This window comes from Melopsittacus undulatus, chromosome 1 (genome assembly GCF_012275295.1).
Source record: "Melopsittacus undulatus isolate bMelUnd1 chromosome 1, bMelUnd1.mat.Z, whole genome shotgun sequence".
In the NCBI taxonomy this organism is placed as follows: domain Eukaryota; kingdom Metazoa; phylum Chordata; class Aves; order Psittaciformes; family Psittaculidae; genus Melopsittacus; species Melopsittacus undulatus.
In genome coordinates this window covers 95,714,321-95,730,607 of record NC_047527.1, presented here as the reverse complement: position 1 = coordinate 95,730,607, position 16,287 = coordinate 95,714,321, and positions in this window count along the sequence as shown.

Below are 16,287 nucleotides of genomic sequence, written 5' to 3'. Positions count from 1 at the left end.
CGTGGGGACTTCGGAGGCACTGCCCGCGCCGCGGCGGCGGAACGGGGTGGCGGGCGCTGCCCGCCCGCCGGGTGCCGCAGGCGGGGGACGGGGGTGAGGGAGTGTGCGGAGCGGGGAAGTCTCGCTCTGACGCAGGGCTGCGCGCCCGGCGCCGCCTTTTTAAAGCTGGAAAACACCCCCCCACCTCCCTTCCCCTCCCGGCCCCTCTCCCCGCCCCGGCCCCGTGATGTCAGCTGGGCCCCGGCCCCGCCGCCGGCTGGCGGCTAGAGGGAGGCGGGCACCGGCGGGCACCGACGGGCCTCGGACGCCGCGCCACCCTCCTCTCCGTGGGGACACGAGGCCGCCCGGACCCCGGCTCGCCCAGCGCCGGCCCCGCCGCAGCCTGCGGGGTCCCCGCAGCCCGGGGGAGCCGGGTGCCCTCCTGCGGGGGAGCGGGCGGAGCGCCGGGGTCTCGAAGTGAAGGAAGGGATGGAAAGGAGACGGGGGAGAGAGGGACGCAGGCAGGGAGGGAAGGAGGGAAAAAAAAAGGAAAAGCGAGGCAGCCTCGCATGCTGAAATCATTATGTAAAAAATCGCAGGCTTCCCCCGCTGTGGAAATTTGGAAAAGAGCATCAACTGGCAGGCGAGAGAAAGGAAAATCCCATTCTGCTAAATTACTAACAGACCCGGTGGACTTGGTTTCAGTCGCTCCAGATTTATTATTATTGTTTCATTTATTATTATTCTGTAAATACCTCAGCAACCCACTTGTATCTCATCACTTCGCAGAGGGGAAAGGAGAGGTTTCCAACCCGCAGCGGCTCCTCCTCCTGCCTCCCACCTCCGGGATGCCCCGACCCGGCCCCCGCCGAGGCAGTGACACCCCGGCACGGGCCGGAACCGCCCGGGTGAGGGATGCTGGAGGGGCCCCTCAGCTTCCAGCCCCGTTGCCCGCTCCCTGCGCTCACTGTTCGCCGTCCCTCTGCCCCCACAGTTGGCAGGAGGAGACCGTGCTTTCCTGTTGGAGTTGGACGGCGGCGTGCGGAGCTCTGGGGTGGTTTTATGCGTATCTGGTGTGTGTGAAGAAAAAAAAAAATAAAATCATAAATCTAGTGCCTGACACCCATATGTGGTTGAAAATAAACCCAATATAAACGAAATACTGTCTGCTCCTGGGGAACAGGAGGCCGCGGCTGATTCTTCGGGGCGAGATCCTCCACTAAATCATGGTGGAAGACAGTCCTCACCAACGAGTGCACTTAGCCAGAAGCTCAGCCATCCCCCCGACATCACCGGACCCTGCTGTCCCCTCGGGTGGGGAAGAAATAAAAACAAATCCAAAAGGGGATGCTTTTACTTCAAGGAAAACCGAGTGGGAAAGAGGGAAAATCCCTCAACTCTCAGCGCTATCGTCCCCACCCTTGATGTCTCCCCTAAGGCACCAGGTGAAGAAGACCCTGGCCGTGGCAAACGCGGAGTGACCGGGGTCGCGGAGCGAGATGGGGCCCGGACCCCGCCGCACCGGGGCGCCGCCAGGGGGCGCTGCGGGGCTGGCAGAGGGCGGCTCGGCAGCGCCTCCCCTCGACGACGCGGCCCCGGTGCGGCGCTGGACGCTACCGGCGGGGCGGGGGTTGCGCGGGGCCTTTTCCCACTGCCCGGTGGGGGCTGAGGAGATCCCGGCGCCTTCCCGGGAGGCCGGAGCGGGGGTGAGGCGCGGGGCGGGCGGTAACCGCGCTCCCCCCGGCGGGACTCTCCTTTCCTGCCCGCCCCCCCGCTCAAATGACGGAATCCCCCGTCTGTTTCCTCCTGTTTAATGCCGTTGCCCGGACCACCGTGGCGCCGCTCCAAGGCCCCGCCAGCCGGCGCAGGCAGACGGCGGCGGCGGCGCAGCGCGGGGCCCGCGGCAGCCCCTCGCCCCCAGCCCCCGTCCCGGCCCCGGCCCCGGCCCCGCCGCTTCCCCGGCCCCACAGTCCCGGTCTGCCTCCCCGGGGCAGCCCGCCGCCGCTCCGCCTCCTCCCACTGTTACTCTTCCCATTCCCTTGCGCCTCCCTCCCGCCGCCCCAAGTTTGTTTACAGCTGCTACTAGGAGAGACTGTTACACGGAGCTTATTTTGGGAGCGGGTGATGACTAACGAAGTTAAAAGGAGCTTAGTACAGAAAACAACCTTATTTTTAGACGGCTGTTGTTTCGGTGGATCATTGTAGCGAGTGCACCCTGGCCGTTTTTAAAAGCCACTTCCCAGATGCCAAGTCCTTTCTTCTGCGCTGCCGAAGAGGTGAGCACGCCTGACCGGCCCCTGCATTGTTTGCTTTGCTTCCCTGCGTCTACTGGTTAAACCCTACCCAGAATTGCTGGGGCTACAATTGGCCTTAATTAATTTGACCTTAATTAATTAATAAAGTTCTGACACACAAACCTACAACTCCTTCCACAGGAAAGGAGAAAGAAATAAAAATGTTATGGAGTATTTGGAACAAGTTACAGTGATCTCCAGCACTGGGTCAGCAGGCACTTGAAATTGGATCCCCCTTGCCTTTTGGGACAGCTAGCTCTTCTGCAGGACTTCTCCCAGGTGGAAGGGGAATGAGGAAGGGCTCTGCATTCCGCTTCATCTCTGGCAGTCCTCTGGGCTACAGAGTGACTACGGTCCACGTGCAGGGAGAGTTTGGCCATACACAATGGTGAGGAAATGTGGCTGCTCCCACTGCCTCTCTCCCCATCATCTCTCTTCTTCCCACATGGGAATCACTGCATGGCAGCTCAGGCTCTTAAGACCAGGCTCAGCGGTCCCTGTGTCTGAGGCTGGTGTTGCACTGACCAGCCATGATTCCGTTTGGGTAAATCACAGCAGAGCTAGCGAGACTTCAGCAGGCTCTGCCCCTCTCGAAACAGTGAGCAGATGTGTACCCCAGCAAGAAACCCTTCCCTTGTCACCAGTGCTGTGCTAGGCCATGTCTCACCCCCCTTCACTGCTGTGCCACCACACTTCTCCAGCTTTCCACACAAGTGCTTCTGCTGGCCCTTCTTTTATCACAGTCCATCTCCATTACAGAGAGCTGTATGGGCTTCCTGGGCAGCTCTTCTCTGTCCACACCTCCCACAGCACGGAGGAGGGGATGAGCTGGCTCTCCCCTTCGCAGGTGCTAATAGCAGAGGCAGTTGTGCTTGAAAGCAAAGTACTTGCTGCATTTAGCTAGTAATTAGGTAAATTGCCAGGGAGAGTTCAGCTGCCCTGCTCTACCTTTCCACCTTGGCTGGGGCTGAGCACACAATGGCTTGCGTGGCCCAGGTCAGGCTGAGAAACTCGTCCGGTGGTGGCACAGCTCTCCCTCATGGGGAGCGTCTGGACTGGGGCGAGGGTTTGAGAAGAAGGGGATACAGCGCAGCCACAGAGCAGGCCACAGAGCCTCTGTTTTGGGGTACAGGCGAAGGTTCTCACTGAGGTTCCGCTGCCCTGATAGTGATCAGTATGTATTGTAGAAATCACAAGCAGAAAAAAACTGTGCATCGTAGAGGCACGTGGGGCAGGAGTAGGAACGGAGCCTTCCCTCTGTTTCTCTTCCCACCCATCAGCGGGGTGGGTGGAAAGTGCTGCCACAGCTCTGCGGTACTTCCCACCTGCACCCCTCCAGCACTGGAGCTGCCTGCACTCCCTGGAGCCTGCGTTGGCTTTCCCTGCACAGCTTGGCGTCTGACATGTGCTTCCTCCAAACCCCACACACCACTCCTTTGCTGTGGGAAGGAGCTAAATGACACAGGCTCGAATGGGCAGTTTTGGATCACTTTTTACCTCTTATGTTCATCTTTGCAAGCGAAAGCTATAAATTTGCCCTCTGTACTCAGCTCTTGCATGTAAAGGTAGTGCTGCCCTTGGAAAAAAAGGAAAACACTCCCAAGACTGTGGAGTATTTATACAGGATGTTTCAATCACAGAAGAGTCTGATTCATGTTCACTAGATTAATTTCACATTATAGTAAGCCATGCGAGTGTGTGTATTCCCTCCTGCATTTTGCTTTTCTCTCATTTTCGTTGGGCCTCAGCAGACTGGGAGGGATGGTTTGCATGGAGCTTTGTACACAGTAGCTACAGCATTTCTCAGGGAACCTTTAATACAACCAAATGCCCCTGTTGTAACCTCACCAGAAAATACAGGTTAGTGGCATGGCACAGCAGACAGGCAGGGCTGCTGTTCCTGACTTCCACCCTGCCTGGCTTGCAAGACTTGGGGTAAATTGTTTCTCTGCGCAGTGTCCTGTAAAACGAGGATCTTTCAGCTTCATCTGCACAGAAGGGTTTTGAAAGCAGGATGGGGGGTGGACCTCTCTCCCCACTGTTTACCAAAATCATGTATCTTCTCACAATAAATGCAGAGAATCCCATCCCATAACCCAAGGTACAGATGGATCAGAAAATGCCACCCGTGGTCTGCAAAGAAATTTTGTTCTGTTTTGGGCTTCTTGCCTGTATATATACTTACAGCCTTTTATATCTAGCGTATATAATAATGGCCATCTCCTTAGGGTCTGCGTGCCCATCCTTTGGGTCTTGGCAGCTTCAAAAGCATCAGCATCTGTTCGGGATTTCATTCACTGTAACAAAAGATTTATAAGTCTCAAACCTCCCTAACCAAGTCCCTAATTAAAGTCTTTCTAATCCCCTGCTTTGAAAACTGTAACAAGATTTGCTGGGAAGTGAGAGAACACATGGCCTGTGTTTGCAGTCGGTACAGCACCATTCTGAAAACACATCCATGAAACTTTCAATCAAGACACAGAGCACACCTGAGCTGTGGCCAGCTGCTGCCCAGAGCCCCCCAAAGTTATAAGCTGATGCAAAGGCAGGGGCTGTGCTCAGCCTCCCATCCCCCAGACACAGCCCCTTTCACAGGCTGCCAGAAATCATTTCACCACTTTTAAGGTGCATTGCACTTAGCAGGACAATGCCAGAGGAGGAATTTTGTGTGCTTGAATAATGTTGTAATTTACCTTATAACCAGTCTCATTACAATGCTGAGTGCTCTGTTGATTTACCTGGCTTTTGATTTAGTGGACTCTTTTTAAACGACTATTTAGGAACGCAGCCAGGGACTGGAGGCAAAGGACCTTAAACCTTCTCGGAGCTACAGTCACCCGCTCAGACACCGAGTTTTTAAAATCAAGACAGACAGCAGACAGCCACATCAGACCCATATACAGAACACAGCGACTGAATTAAAGTGAGACGTTAGCTCAGAGCAATAATTTAATAACGATACACGCTACATCGGTGCCGCTCTGTTTCCTTTTGGGTCTGCCCCTTCTACAAACCTGAATCGCCGACAGGTTTGCGCTCTGTGCTCTGAGTGGACCCCTTGCTCCTGGCTGGGGCCAGTGTGCAGCATCTGCTCTCAAAGGCTGGTCCAGGCTGAGGTAGGTACCAACTGAATCCCGGTTCTGTTGTGTGATCCTGGGGTCCAGTTATAGTGATTCGGGTGCTCTCGTCCCACGAGAAAACAATCACCAAAAGTCAAAGTACTGATACACTGCATTTCTTCCTGGCACTACCAATGAAATGGCCATAAACTAAAACATGAGAAGTTTCACCTCAGCATGAGGAGGAACTTTTGTACAATGAGGGTGGCAGAGCACTGGAGCAGGGTGCCCAGGGAGGTTGTGGGATCTCCCTGTCTGGAGACATTCAAAATCCACCTGGATGTGTTCCTGTGTAACCTCCCTTAGGTGGCCTTGGAGGGGGTTGAGCTGGACGATCTCCAGAGGTCCCTTCCAGCCCTGCTATTCTGTGTGGTTCTGGGAAATGTGCAATACAGTGTGTGGTTAAAAAGTATGAGCATGTATAATGCTTTGTTTGTGAAACAGTACTAAAGAACTGGCAAATTTGTATACTTGTGCAGTGTAGACAGACTTGCAAAGGAGCAGTGACAAAGTTTTCTACCAGACAATGTATTTTAGCTCCAAAAATATTTCACATGTCTCAGACTTCTCCAGTTGCTGTATAGAAGGTGGTAACAGGTCTTTTTGCCTCACTCAAAAGCACTTAATGAAGGAAAAGCTGGTTGGGTACACAGGGGCTCAAGCTGGCAGCAGAGCAGACCCTTCTCCAAGGGAAGGGAAACACCAGATTTACGATGTCTGCAGGAGACTGGGACTCATGTAGGTATTGGTTCCTGCACACTGCAGGGATGGCGGCTTTCACCTCATCCATCCTCTGAGGTGTGGGGTCGCACCTTTGTTTTTGGGCAGAGCAAAGCAGTTTTTTCCAGATGTCTATATTTCATCTGTAGGAGCAGGGTTCCTGCAGAAGGCTTTGTGGAAGTGGTGACCCATGAGTATGGATGTGAGGCCTGGGCTGAGCCTGTGATGGTCAGGAGTGAGGAAAAGCTGTGTGTGGATCTTCCACTGCAAAAGGGGTTCCTTTCCCTCTTGACATAATTCATAAACTCATAAGCCTATGAACTCTACATCCCCTGTAAAGTCTGCTTTTACTGAGAGGCCCCTGTAACTGATCTGGTTCTCTCTTCTCTGCTGGTAGCTGGTCTCCGAGTACATCTCCCTCTGCAACCAGATGAGACCTGGACCAATCTGACTTACCCCACAGGTGGTACGTGTGGTTAAGTTGTGGTCACACCAAGTGCCGTGGGGGACCAAATATATCCTTAGTGTCTCCACTAAGACGTGCTACAGTAGCATCTCCTCTTGAACATGGTGCCGGAGAGCACTCTGGTTGCCACATGAAACAAGCAACCCAATGTGAAGTCCTGGACTCTGGCTGCATCTTGAGCCCTGTTTTCCAAAATCTCAGCTGCTCTATTATTTACTTGGCTGCTGCTATCCCTACCGCTCCTCAGCACCAGCTCGAGTCTTCTCCTTCATTAGTTTCCTCCTGCTCTAAGTCATTAAACTTGCATTTAAATGTGCTATTGGTTCTCCCTAAACGAATAACCTTCCATTGTGTAATACTGAATTCCTGTGTATTAGCCTGTTCCCCCAGTGTCTCCAAATCCTCCTGCAGTCTGGTGCATTCCTGAAATTTATCAGCAGTCTCCCCTCCTATCATGATGTCATCCACATCTGGACACCCCGCATATTGCGCCAACCTCGGGCTCATTTGTACAACACTCTTAAACAGTACAAGTCCCGGCACCGAGCCCCAGGAGATCTGGCCTGTTGGCTCTCTTCGTGTGTAAGATCCTATTTATTGCGCTTCTCTAACCCAAGTTTATCCTCCTAATATCGGCACTCCAATACTTGTATACTTTTTACTGACCTAATTTTCTGGTGCAGTCAGTAACCTTGTTAAACTCCAGCAAATGCAAAATCACTGCTTTAAACTTTCTGGGCTCACCGTCACAAACTTTATGAATAGGATTTGGACTACTCTAGCAGCAATTTTGATTATGACTCCTTGTGCCAGAAGCTTGCAAACACCAGTCCCTGCTCCCCCTTGTGCCAGTGTTTTCAGGGTGATAGAACAACTCAAGGGATGAGAGACATTGAGGGAGAAAGGAAATGTTTTCCAGGTGATGAAACGAGGTGCCAAGGTTTTATTCACTCACCTGTGGCTATGCACTATTGAGGGGCATCCTTTACATTTCATATAAGGTAGGTAATGTTGAACTACAACCCAATGGTGTAAAGCAAGATTCTCTCCTCCCCTTTAATTTTCACCAAACATTGAACTTCCCAGTCTTTCCAAAGACAGTGGCTATGGAAAGGGATGAAACTTGAAGCTTTTCAACTTAAAAGATGAAATGGTAGGAAACTATTGGAACTGAAAGCTTATGATGTATATGCTGAACATAGATATGTCCAGCTGCCTGCAGCGTACTACTTTGTCAGCAATACAGATTAATGGGTAAGGGGGCTCTTTCCCTCTTTCCAAATAACCCATATAATCTTCTCCAGCACACTGCATAGGGTCCATAATGTGATAGCAATAATGATTATCTATTAATTGCTTCCGTTCAGATACAGTATTCAGCAGTACCTAGGTCGTGGCTGAACTGCACCAGCTGTGGAGTTGGAGGCACCTCAGTGGTGGGCTGGATTTGATCCCAACTCTTGGGCCACCTTTGTGTAACCCTGCCTGCTCTAGCTGTCCAGGGGTGCCATGGATCTCGGCTAAATCCTGTTTTCCACAGCAGTTCCCTATGGGTGAGGGGTTTCTGAGAAGCCTTTTGATCAGCTTGGCAGAGCCAGAAGCATCCCTTTACCAGAAGGCTGGCAAGAGATTGGGCTTTGTTAAAATATACCTTTCCCTCTTCACAGCTTGAATTGTATCTCCCTCATTCTTTTCATACTGTGTTTCATGCACAATGGGTGATTTCTTTATAGGGATGATTTGGCTGAGGGGACCAGCATCCTGAAATGGATTGCCAGATTCCTACAGTTAGGTCAAGGATGGAAGTGTTTAGTTCTTCATGTAACAAAATGACGTATGAGCCCAGTGCCTTTGTTCCATTACCTAATGGTAGCATTCCTGTTTTGTGACATCCCTGCATGCTGAAATGGCTATCTTGAAGAACAAATGCTGAAAACTAAAATCTTCTTGAGTCAAGCTTCCTCATTAGCAGCCTGCCTGGCTAGACTCTACCTTATTATTTTTTGCTGGTGTGTAGCTGTAAAGAGAAAACCAAGGAGAAAAATAGGCAATTAAAATGCATTAAATTGATTTCCAAATGAGTATGCAGAACCAGAAAGTCTTGGGAAGAACCCCATCTCTTCTCTTGCATCTGTTGCTGTATGTGAGAGTGCATATTCACTACCAACTAGAACAAGACACATTTGCAAACATTAATGAGGTCAAACTTCTATCTAGTCAAGTCTCTGAAAACCAAACATGTTAAATCATTGCAGTTGCTTGGCACACATGGCACAGCAGGATTTTTCAAAGGCCATGCAAAAATTTGTCGGGATGAACACCTCAGCCCCAGCAAGCACAAGACACTGCTCTGCAAAGCCAGAGAAGCATTTTCCTCCTTGTTCAGAAAAATGCCAGAAGGGACCTCACAATTCCTCTGCTATAAATTGTGTTCCAACACAACAGCGAAACTACGCTATGAAACCACACAACTTCCTCACGCCAGGCACTGGGTCTCCTCTGTAGCTCAAACCTCATCAACAGACTGTTCCATCTGAAGCTAATGCAGATATATCAAATGCAAGCCTGGAACAGTTAAAGAAAACTATGAGGATGATAGAAATTAATCCCTTCCTCTTTCTTCCCTTTCCTCCAGGATTTTCCTCTCCCTACTCCCTTCCTCCCAAGAGTGCAATTAAATCTATTTTCAGGTTGCTTTTTAAGCACATTAAGTAAATGACAAAATTAAAGGAGCCTCTTAGTTGTGGTGTGCGAGAAGGAGGCTCCCCGCAGATGTGTGTGGTACAAGGGAAAACAAAATGCGTAGACAGATACATGCAGACAGTAATGCCTTTGTAAAGCTAAGAGGTAGGGCCATGGCAGAACAACCTACCCGACCTACTGATGTAGGCTTGATCTATCCACCAAGCTTATTCTGGTGAATGCAGGTGTGGAAAGACAGACCAAAGACAAGAGGTGAACATTGGTTCACACTTTGGGACTTCTGCTGAAGAATCCACTGCTAGAGGTGAGTCTTTGAGATTAAAGCCACTTGCATTTACTGCGGAAGGGCTGCTGCCTTCTTGCTGCCCAGCACTGATGCACTGAGCAGCCCACAAGAGCTGTGCCACAATTGAATACTTTCTTGGTGTTTCTCAAGTTACAAGTCAAAGCTGTCAAGTCTGGAAGTCTGGGATTTGGCTCCAAGTTTTGCTGGCTGCAGTCCAGTAAGTAGATGTAGACCGATCTTACAGAAGTAGCCAGCAACCCCTGGCAGGACAAAGAAAGGCCATTCCCACCAATATATATAGGTTCTGCTTCTGTCCCTGGAAAGCTTGTTGGTGGGCTGCAGAGGTCCAGTGCTGCATGGGGCTCTGGAGCACCTCATGTGGAAGCTCCTGTCTCCCATCGCTATTCTCTGAATGCCAACAGGTATAGAGTGACCCAAGAGATTAGACAGAAAGATGCCCCAGCAATTATGTATGTGTGGGCACGTACATATGTATTCATATCCCCTACATTTGGAGTTCATGGCTGGCTAGACTTGGTGATCTCAGGGTAAAAATTTGTCAGGTGGTTCAGGGTGACTGCTACCTGGGTACAAAGCTTAGTAAAAGGCACCTCTTATATCCTGGGATGGGCTTGGATGAACAGCCAAGTTAGGGTTTAAGGCAGATATCAGTGGTAAATCAGAGGAGGGTAAAGGCAGGGTAGTAAGAGATCAGTTTGCATTAAGCATGAATAGGCTGAAGCATGAGATCTTAGTTCAGGGATCAGGGTCTTTCCTTTGGTGCGAAGTTCTGGAGTGGGTAGGAGCAGGCACGGAAAGGGTTGCCAGGATGTTGGTTTACAGAGCTAAGCACAATGCTGGGTCTGGCACAGCAGTCCTGGGTACTTCAGTGATTCAGAAGTGGTGAGGAGGGAATGTCTTGCTGAGAAGAAACATCCTGCCCTGCCAGGAGCATGGGAACACATTGCTTACAATGATCAGCAGTACTGGCCAGTGAATATGTCAGAAAGTGGTGAATGAGAGCCTTAGCATGAAGTCTGACCTTACCCGGCTGTAAGTGCTACCTGGAGTAGTTTTCTCTGAAGGGCTTTTTCTCCTCTCTTCACACAATTAAAAGTTCAAGAGAAACCACAAACTTGCTTCAGAGAGCAAAGGCTCCGAACGACTTTAGTTTGAAGCCAGCCTAGGTGGACTGCTGTCAGAAACCCTCCACCTTTCAACACCTGCACTGATAAATGAGCCTGTGAGGTGGAGACTGTATTCCCAGTGTCAGATGTTGGGACGATGGTATTCAACAATTACTTCATTGGAAATAAATCCTTTCTATGACAGTGATTTCTGTCTCATCTGGAAGATTTAAGACTAAGCCATTAAAGAAACTTTTATTTCCCCGTACTACTGAAACAGAGGCGTATACAATGGGCACTGCATACCTTGAAGAGGGTTTTTTTGGTTGTTACTATGACAGTAGATGCAGGGTTTTATTTATTTGTTAGTTTCCACTGCCCCCTTCTGGCCTGTGTAAAAATACCAGCTTCCACAAGAAACTTCCTGCAATTCCCTTAGAAACCAGTAGTAAGAAAAACCTCCCATATATATTGATGTTGACTGATCTACATAAACGCATAAGCTACTCAAAAAGAACTCAGGACTTTTGGAAAGCAGATGCTGAATTAGAAGGGAAAGGATGCAGGGGCTGCTTCTGGCTGGGTGGCATGTGAAACCATGCTGGCATGGAGAGTTGTACAGTTTTTTCTCTCTGCCTTTGACACCCCCCCCCCCCCCCTCCCCCCCCCCCAGCACTGGTTTGCAGCTAGTTCATCCATAATGCTGTTCTAAGAAACTCCAGTTCTATCGATTAAGAACCACGATAATCACCTCTGATAGTGTGACTGTGCTTTCTATTGACAGGATTAGCAACAAGCATTCAAGCAGTTCACAGGCTGGAAGTCAGGCAAAGAAAAGAACAGATAGCCAGGCTCTCTCAAGGGGACTCATGGGGCAATGTAAGAGGGCAGAGCAGGAGGTGAGAGGCATTCAAACCAGTATCAAGGGAGAGTACTTTTGAGCAGGACAGAAGCCCCTGGAGATGTGTTTCTTATACTCAGAAGTGCACATATATGCATAAGATTGCAGTAATCAGGAGGATGAGGAGAAAACTGAGTGACAGGTATGTAATCACATTGAAGTTAACCAGCTAGCTTCTAGAATGACCACTCTTGAATATAGCAAAAAAAAAAAATCATGCTGTGTTTTAATGAAAAAGAATTAAAACACATGAAAATTCAAAAGAATTAATTCAAGAGAATTAATGGAAGCAATGCTTAGGGTGAAGTGCCACTCAAACAAAAATGGGATGGTCAAGGTTAAAAGTGAAGTCCTTCCTTCATGCTTTGTTCAAATGACACCATCAAGCCCCCATATAGCCAAGACTTTAAGGTAGCAGGTTTACCACCTTAAACAAGTTCTGCCTCCTTGTAAGAAAAAGGTACCATACCACCATTTCTTTCCTCACAAGTCGCTCAGGGGAGGCCTGACGCCTTTCCTCCTTACACGCTGGCTCTAGCCCCATTTCACTATTCTTGCCATCTTTCCTGGCTTCCATCCACTCTCAGTGATGGCAAAACCTTCCCCCTTGCCAATCTCTTAATTAACGGGTAAGGGGGCTCTTTCCCTCTCTCCAAATAACCTGTATTATCTTCTCCAGCACGCTGCATAGGGTCCATAATGTGATAGCAATAATGATTATCTATTCATTGCTTCTGTACTCTTCTTTTTATTCCCTTCTGACTGATCATTTTAGTCACCCAGCTTGAGCTCTATCAAGAGACTGAAGGCTTGTACAGTGAGTACCTAGTATTTTTTGGAAACCAGGCTCTTACTCACAAAGCAAACATCTTAAAAATAGCAGTATTTACAATCACCAGCCACTTCTGGTGGAGAGCCCCTCCAACTGGGAATAGACATTGTTTGACGGGCAAAACCATGGAAATTATTAGCCTTCACCCGCCTCATGTCTCTTAAGTTCTTAGATCCTGCCTTGATACTTCTTGAAATTTACATAACACAAAGCTGATTAACTCTGCTGCATTCCAGGCTTGCAAGCAATTCCCATTTTTTGTTTCTCTTAGGAAGAGATAAAGTTCCCACATTTTTTATGCCTTGCAAAAGTATTAAACCAGAAAAAGAGGGATGCAAAGTAGAAGAGCTGGGAGATGTCTGGAACTCAAACAGGACTGGCAGGTAACAAGAAAGACTATGGCGAGGCCTTTGTTTTTCATGCTTTTGTTGAGTTGCTGGAGGACTCTTTTATCCAGTGTCGTCCCTCCAGAATTTCTCCCGTAGCTGACCTGTAGGCTTATGTGCTGAATTCAACTTGTCCAAAAGCAGCTCATCCACGAGTAGCTGCTTGGTCACCCTCTTCACATGATCACTAGATGAGTCTCTCTCATGGAATTTGTGTCCCATCTTTAAAAATAAATACCACAGAAATAAATGAAGTCTTGACGATAGTCACCATCCCTGACCCACAGGCAGACATGACTGTGCCTGAGTCAACAGCCACAGGCTCAGCAGGCTGCAATTTCAGAGAGGCCCCAGACACCCAGGTTACGCAGAAGGGGAGAACACAAGCAATAATGGTAGGAAGCAGCTGAGGAATGGCTAGGGCAGTGAAATAATCTACAAGATGCCTTGCAGGATGACCAGCTCCCAAAGCAGACCTCCTGACGTTCCCAGGGTGGCCCAAAGGGCTGGCTGTAAGTGCAGAGTCTGGCTTCAACCCGTGCCAAAGCAGCATACTGTATTTAGGGGATGTACCTCCATGCCGAGCACTGGGTAGCACAGGACCAGGCATTCATACCCGACAGACTTGGCTAAGGGCTCCTTCAAGATAACTGCCTTCTGATTTATCCCTGATGAAGTGGGACTCCCTAGCTCCCTCTGCTAACCATAGCAGGCAGAAAAGGAGCTGGGTACAAGGCAGAAGAAGAGCAGGAATTCAGTACCTTCTAACAGTACACCTATTCCTGTCACACTGGTGAACCTCAGGTGGAAGACACAGAGAGCTGCACTGATCTGGCAGTGTGGCATTGCTTGGATGTTCCATAACATTGAGCAATGCAGTGTGTGCGGAGGTGGGAGGTGAGGGTTGAGGATGTTTTTGCTGGGTCTCAGGCACAATTCAGTTTCCCCATGTGCTTTCATTTCTCCCCCAGCCTTCTGCCTCTGAAGACATTTCCTGTGGTTGACCGGAACACATGAAGTTCTGCAGCTTTGGACATCTCCACCCTTGTGCCCTGGGGTAGCTGCCTGGAGGTCAGGCTTTGCCTTAAGCAGCCTTTCACTGATTCTCCAGCAGCGAACTCCATCACTCACCATGCTGGTATGTCTGAACTGGCAGAGTGAGTTACATCCATGTCAAGAAGAGAAACTCTTGTGCTGCTGACTACCAGATCAGTGGCTCCAGCTGGCTCTGCATTACAGCTGAGATATAACCTCGTTCTCCTGCCTCACCTGCCATTTCCTAGTAATTGCTTTTGGACAAATGGTAAGCCAGTAGTGTGGTTATGTGACTAGCAGCCTGGCTTTCTTCCCACTCCCCCAAAGAAATCTGCTTCAGGTTATACAGAGACAGCTTATTTTTTTCTCTGCCCTGCTTCCCTTCCAGCACTATAAACCAGTTTACACAGAGGCTGATTGCTTCAACAACTGGAGAAGTGCTTTGGCTATGGACTACTTAATTACCACTTACTTGTGTCTCTTGACATTCAAGTGGGCAAAGCATGGAGGCACTTTCATATGGTTGCTGTCTTCAGGATAACACAACACATGTGCAATGTGACAACAGACAAATCTGCAGAGATCCTCTCGATGTCAGCAGAGCCCATGCTGGTCATTCCTGGTCAGGAAAAATCTCTTCTAATGTGAGCAGGGCCAGACTAGATAGCAGAGCTAGGTAGGAAGGCATTTTGACTGTCTGAAATAGTTCTTTTTCAGGCCTGTGTTACTGAGATGGGTTGTTAAAACCATGATTTCCTTCATTAGTTCCAGGCATCCAGGTGTGGGTTGTCTTAAAAGGCTTATTTTCTTTATTTTTTTCCCCTAATAAGATTGCCATGTGGTTTTGTTTTGCTCTGAAGTCTGCACAGGTTAAGGGCATCGCAAAGTTACTGTGAGCAGCAGATTTCTCCCTCCCCTTTCCTTTCTAAGCCTATACAATACACATAAGCTTAAAACACTTCAAGATACTTATTTCTTAAATTTTGGCATCCTTTGCTGTAACATCCAATTCCTAACAACTGCACAGATGCCTTCATATGTTGCTTTCAGCTCTCAACCCTCCATCTATTCTAATAACAAGCATAGTGTAAGAGGACCTACCAGAATTACAACTAGCCACACACAGGTAGGAAGGTAATGAGAAAGCCTCCAACTAGGATATTTTTTTTAAATCAGGTTATTATTTTTTCAATAACTTGAAATATTTTACTTTTTTTTTCACATGAAAAAGTTTATGCCCAAAACTGAAAGGACCTATAAGCAAGGTAAAATTACTACAGCCACAGGGTAGATGTCTCAGTGTCATTAAATCTTGTTTCCCTTCAGCTCCTTCTTAGAACTTGATGGAACTGTGTATGCTTGGTTAGTTTTGGTTTTTTGTTGCTTTGGGTTTTTGGGGTTTTTTTTACCCACTTTTGTTCTTTCTCCTTTTCTTTTCAGTCAGAGATTATCTACAACTGCTTTAGTTGCATTTGGATGGGGACAAATATGTACTAGACTGAGTCTGTGTCATCCATCTTGCTCATGAGATGGAAAAATTACCTCCTACTGCTAGGATAACTCCATTCAGCTGGGATCAAGATAAGCAACAAACTTATATTCAAAGCGCTGTCATGGAAGAGTCAGTATCCTCACAAAGGCAGGAGGTACTCTGGGAATGAGAAACTACGTTCATGCAGATAAATTTGGAATTCAATGGCAAGAGAAGGCAGAAACACACAGGGGAGACAACAGCTCATCTTCCTCTACTGAACACACACAGCATAGAGGTCTTCCCCAAGGGAGCATCTTGACTGATAATTCCCAGATCTCTCCTTCAAATAGGCAATGGATGATTGCAATAAATACAAAACATATGTACATGTACTTACCCCTTGCAGGTCTGCTCATCCATTAACATCCCCCAGCCTTCCAGCCCAAATGGCCAGGAATTCATTTTCAACAGACTTTTGAAGTAGTTATCTATAATTTGCTTCCACACAACGTGTGTTTACTTTGCAAAATCAAAGTCATGCTTAGAACTCAGAGCAAAACACAGAGGGCCCATGGAAAAAACGAGATGTGTACATTATAGAGAAACAATGGAAAGCAGTTCTACAAATAAGAATTACAATGGCCTATTTTGTGTACTGCTTGCTTAAAGCTACATGAACATTTTAACTAAAGCTCTTCATTCTTACTACTTTTGTCAAGAAAAGAGGAATTAGCTTACTGCTGTAAGAATAAAGGCAGGGCCATAAATACTTATCATGCATCATAGTTACAGAAAACAGTATCTCCTCTTCTTAGAGCAGATGACAAATTTTCTTACAGCTCAGTACTGCAAAAAGACTAAGTATTCCTCAAACCTGCTTTTTTTTTTTCTGAGCAATTTACAATTTAGTGGTTTACCATTGCCAATTACAATCTCAAGTTGAAAGTATGCTGGAGGACAAGATA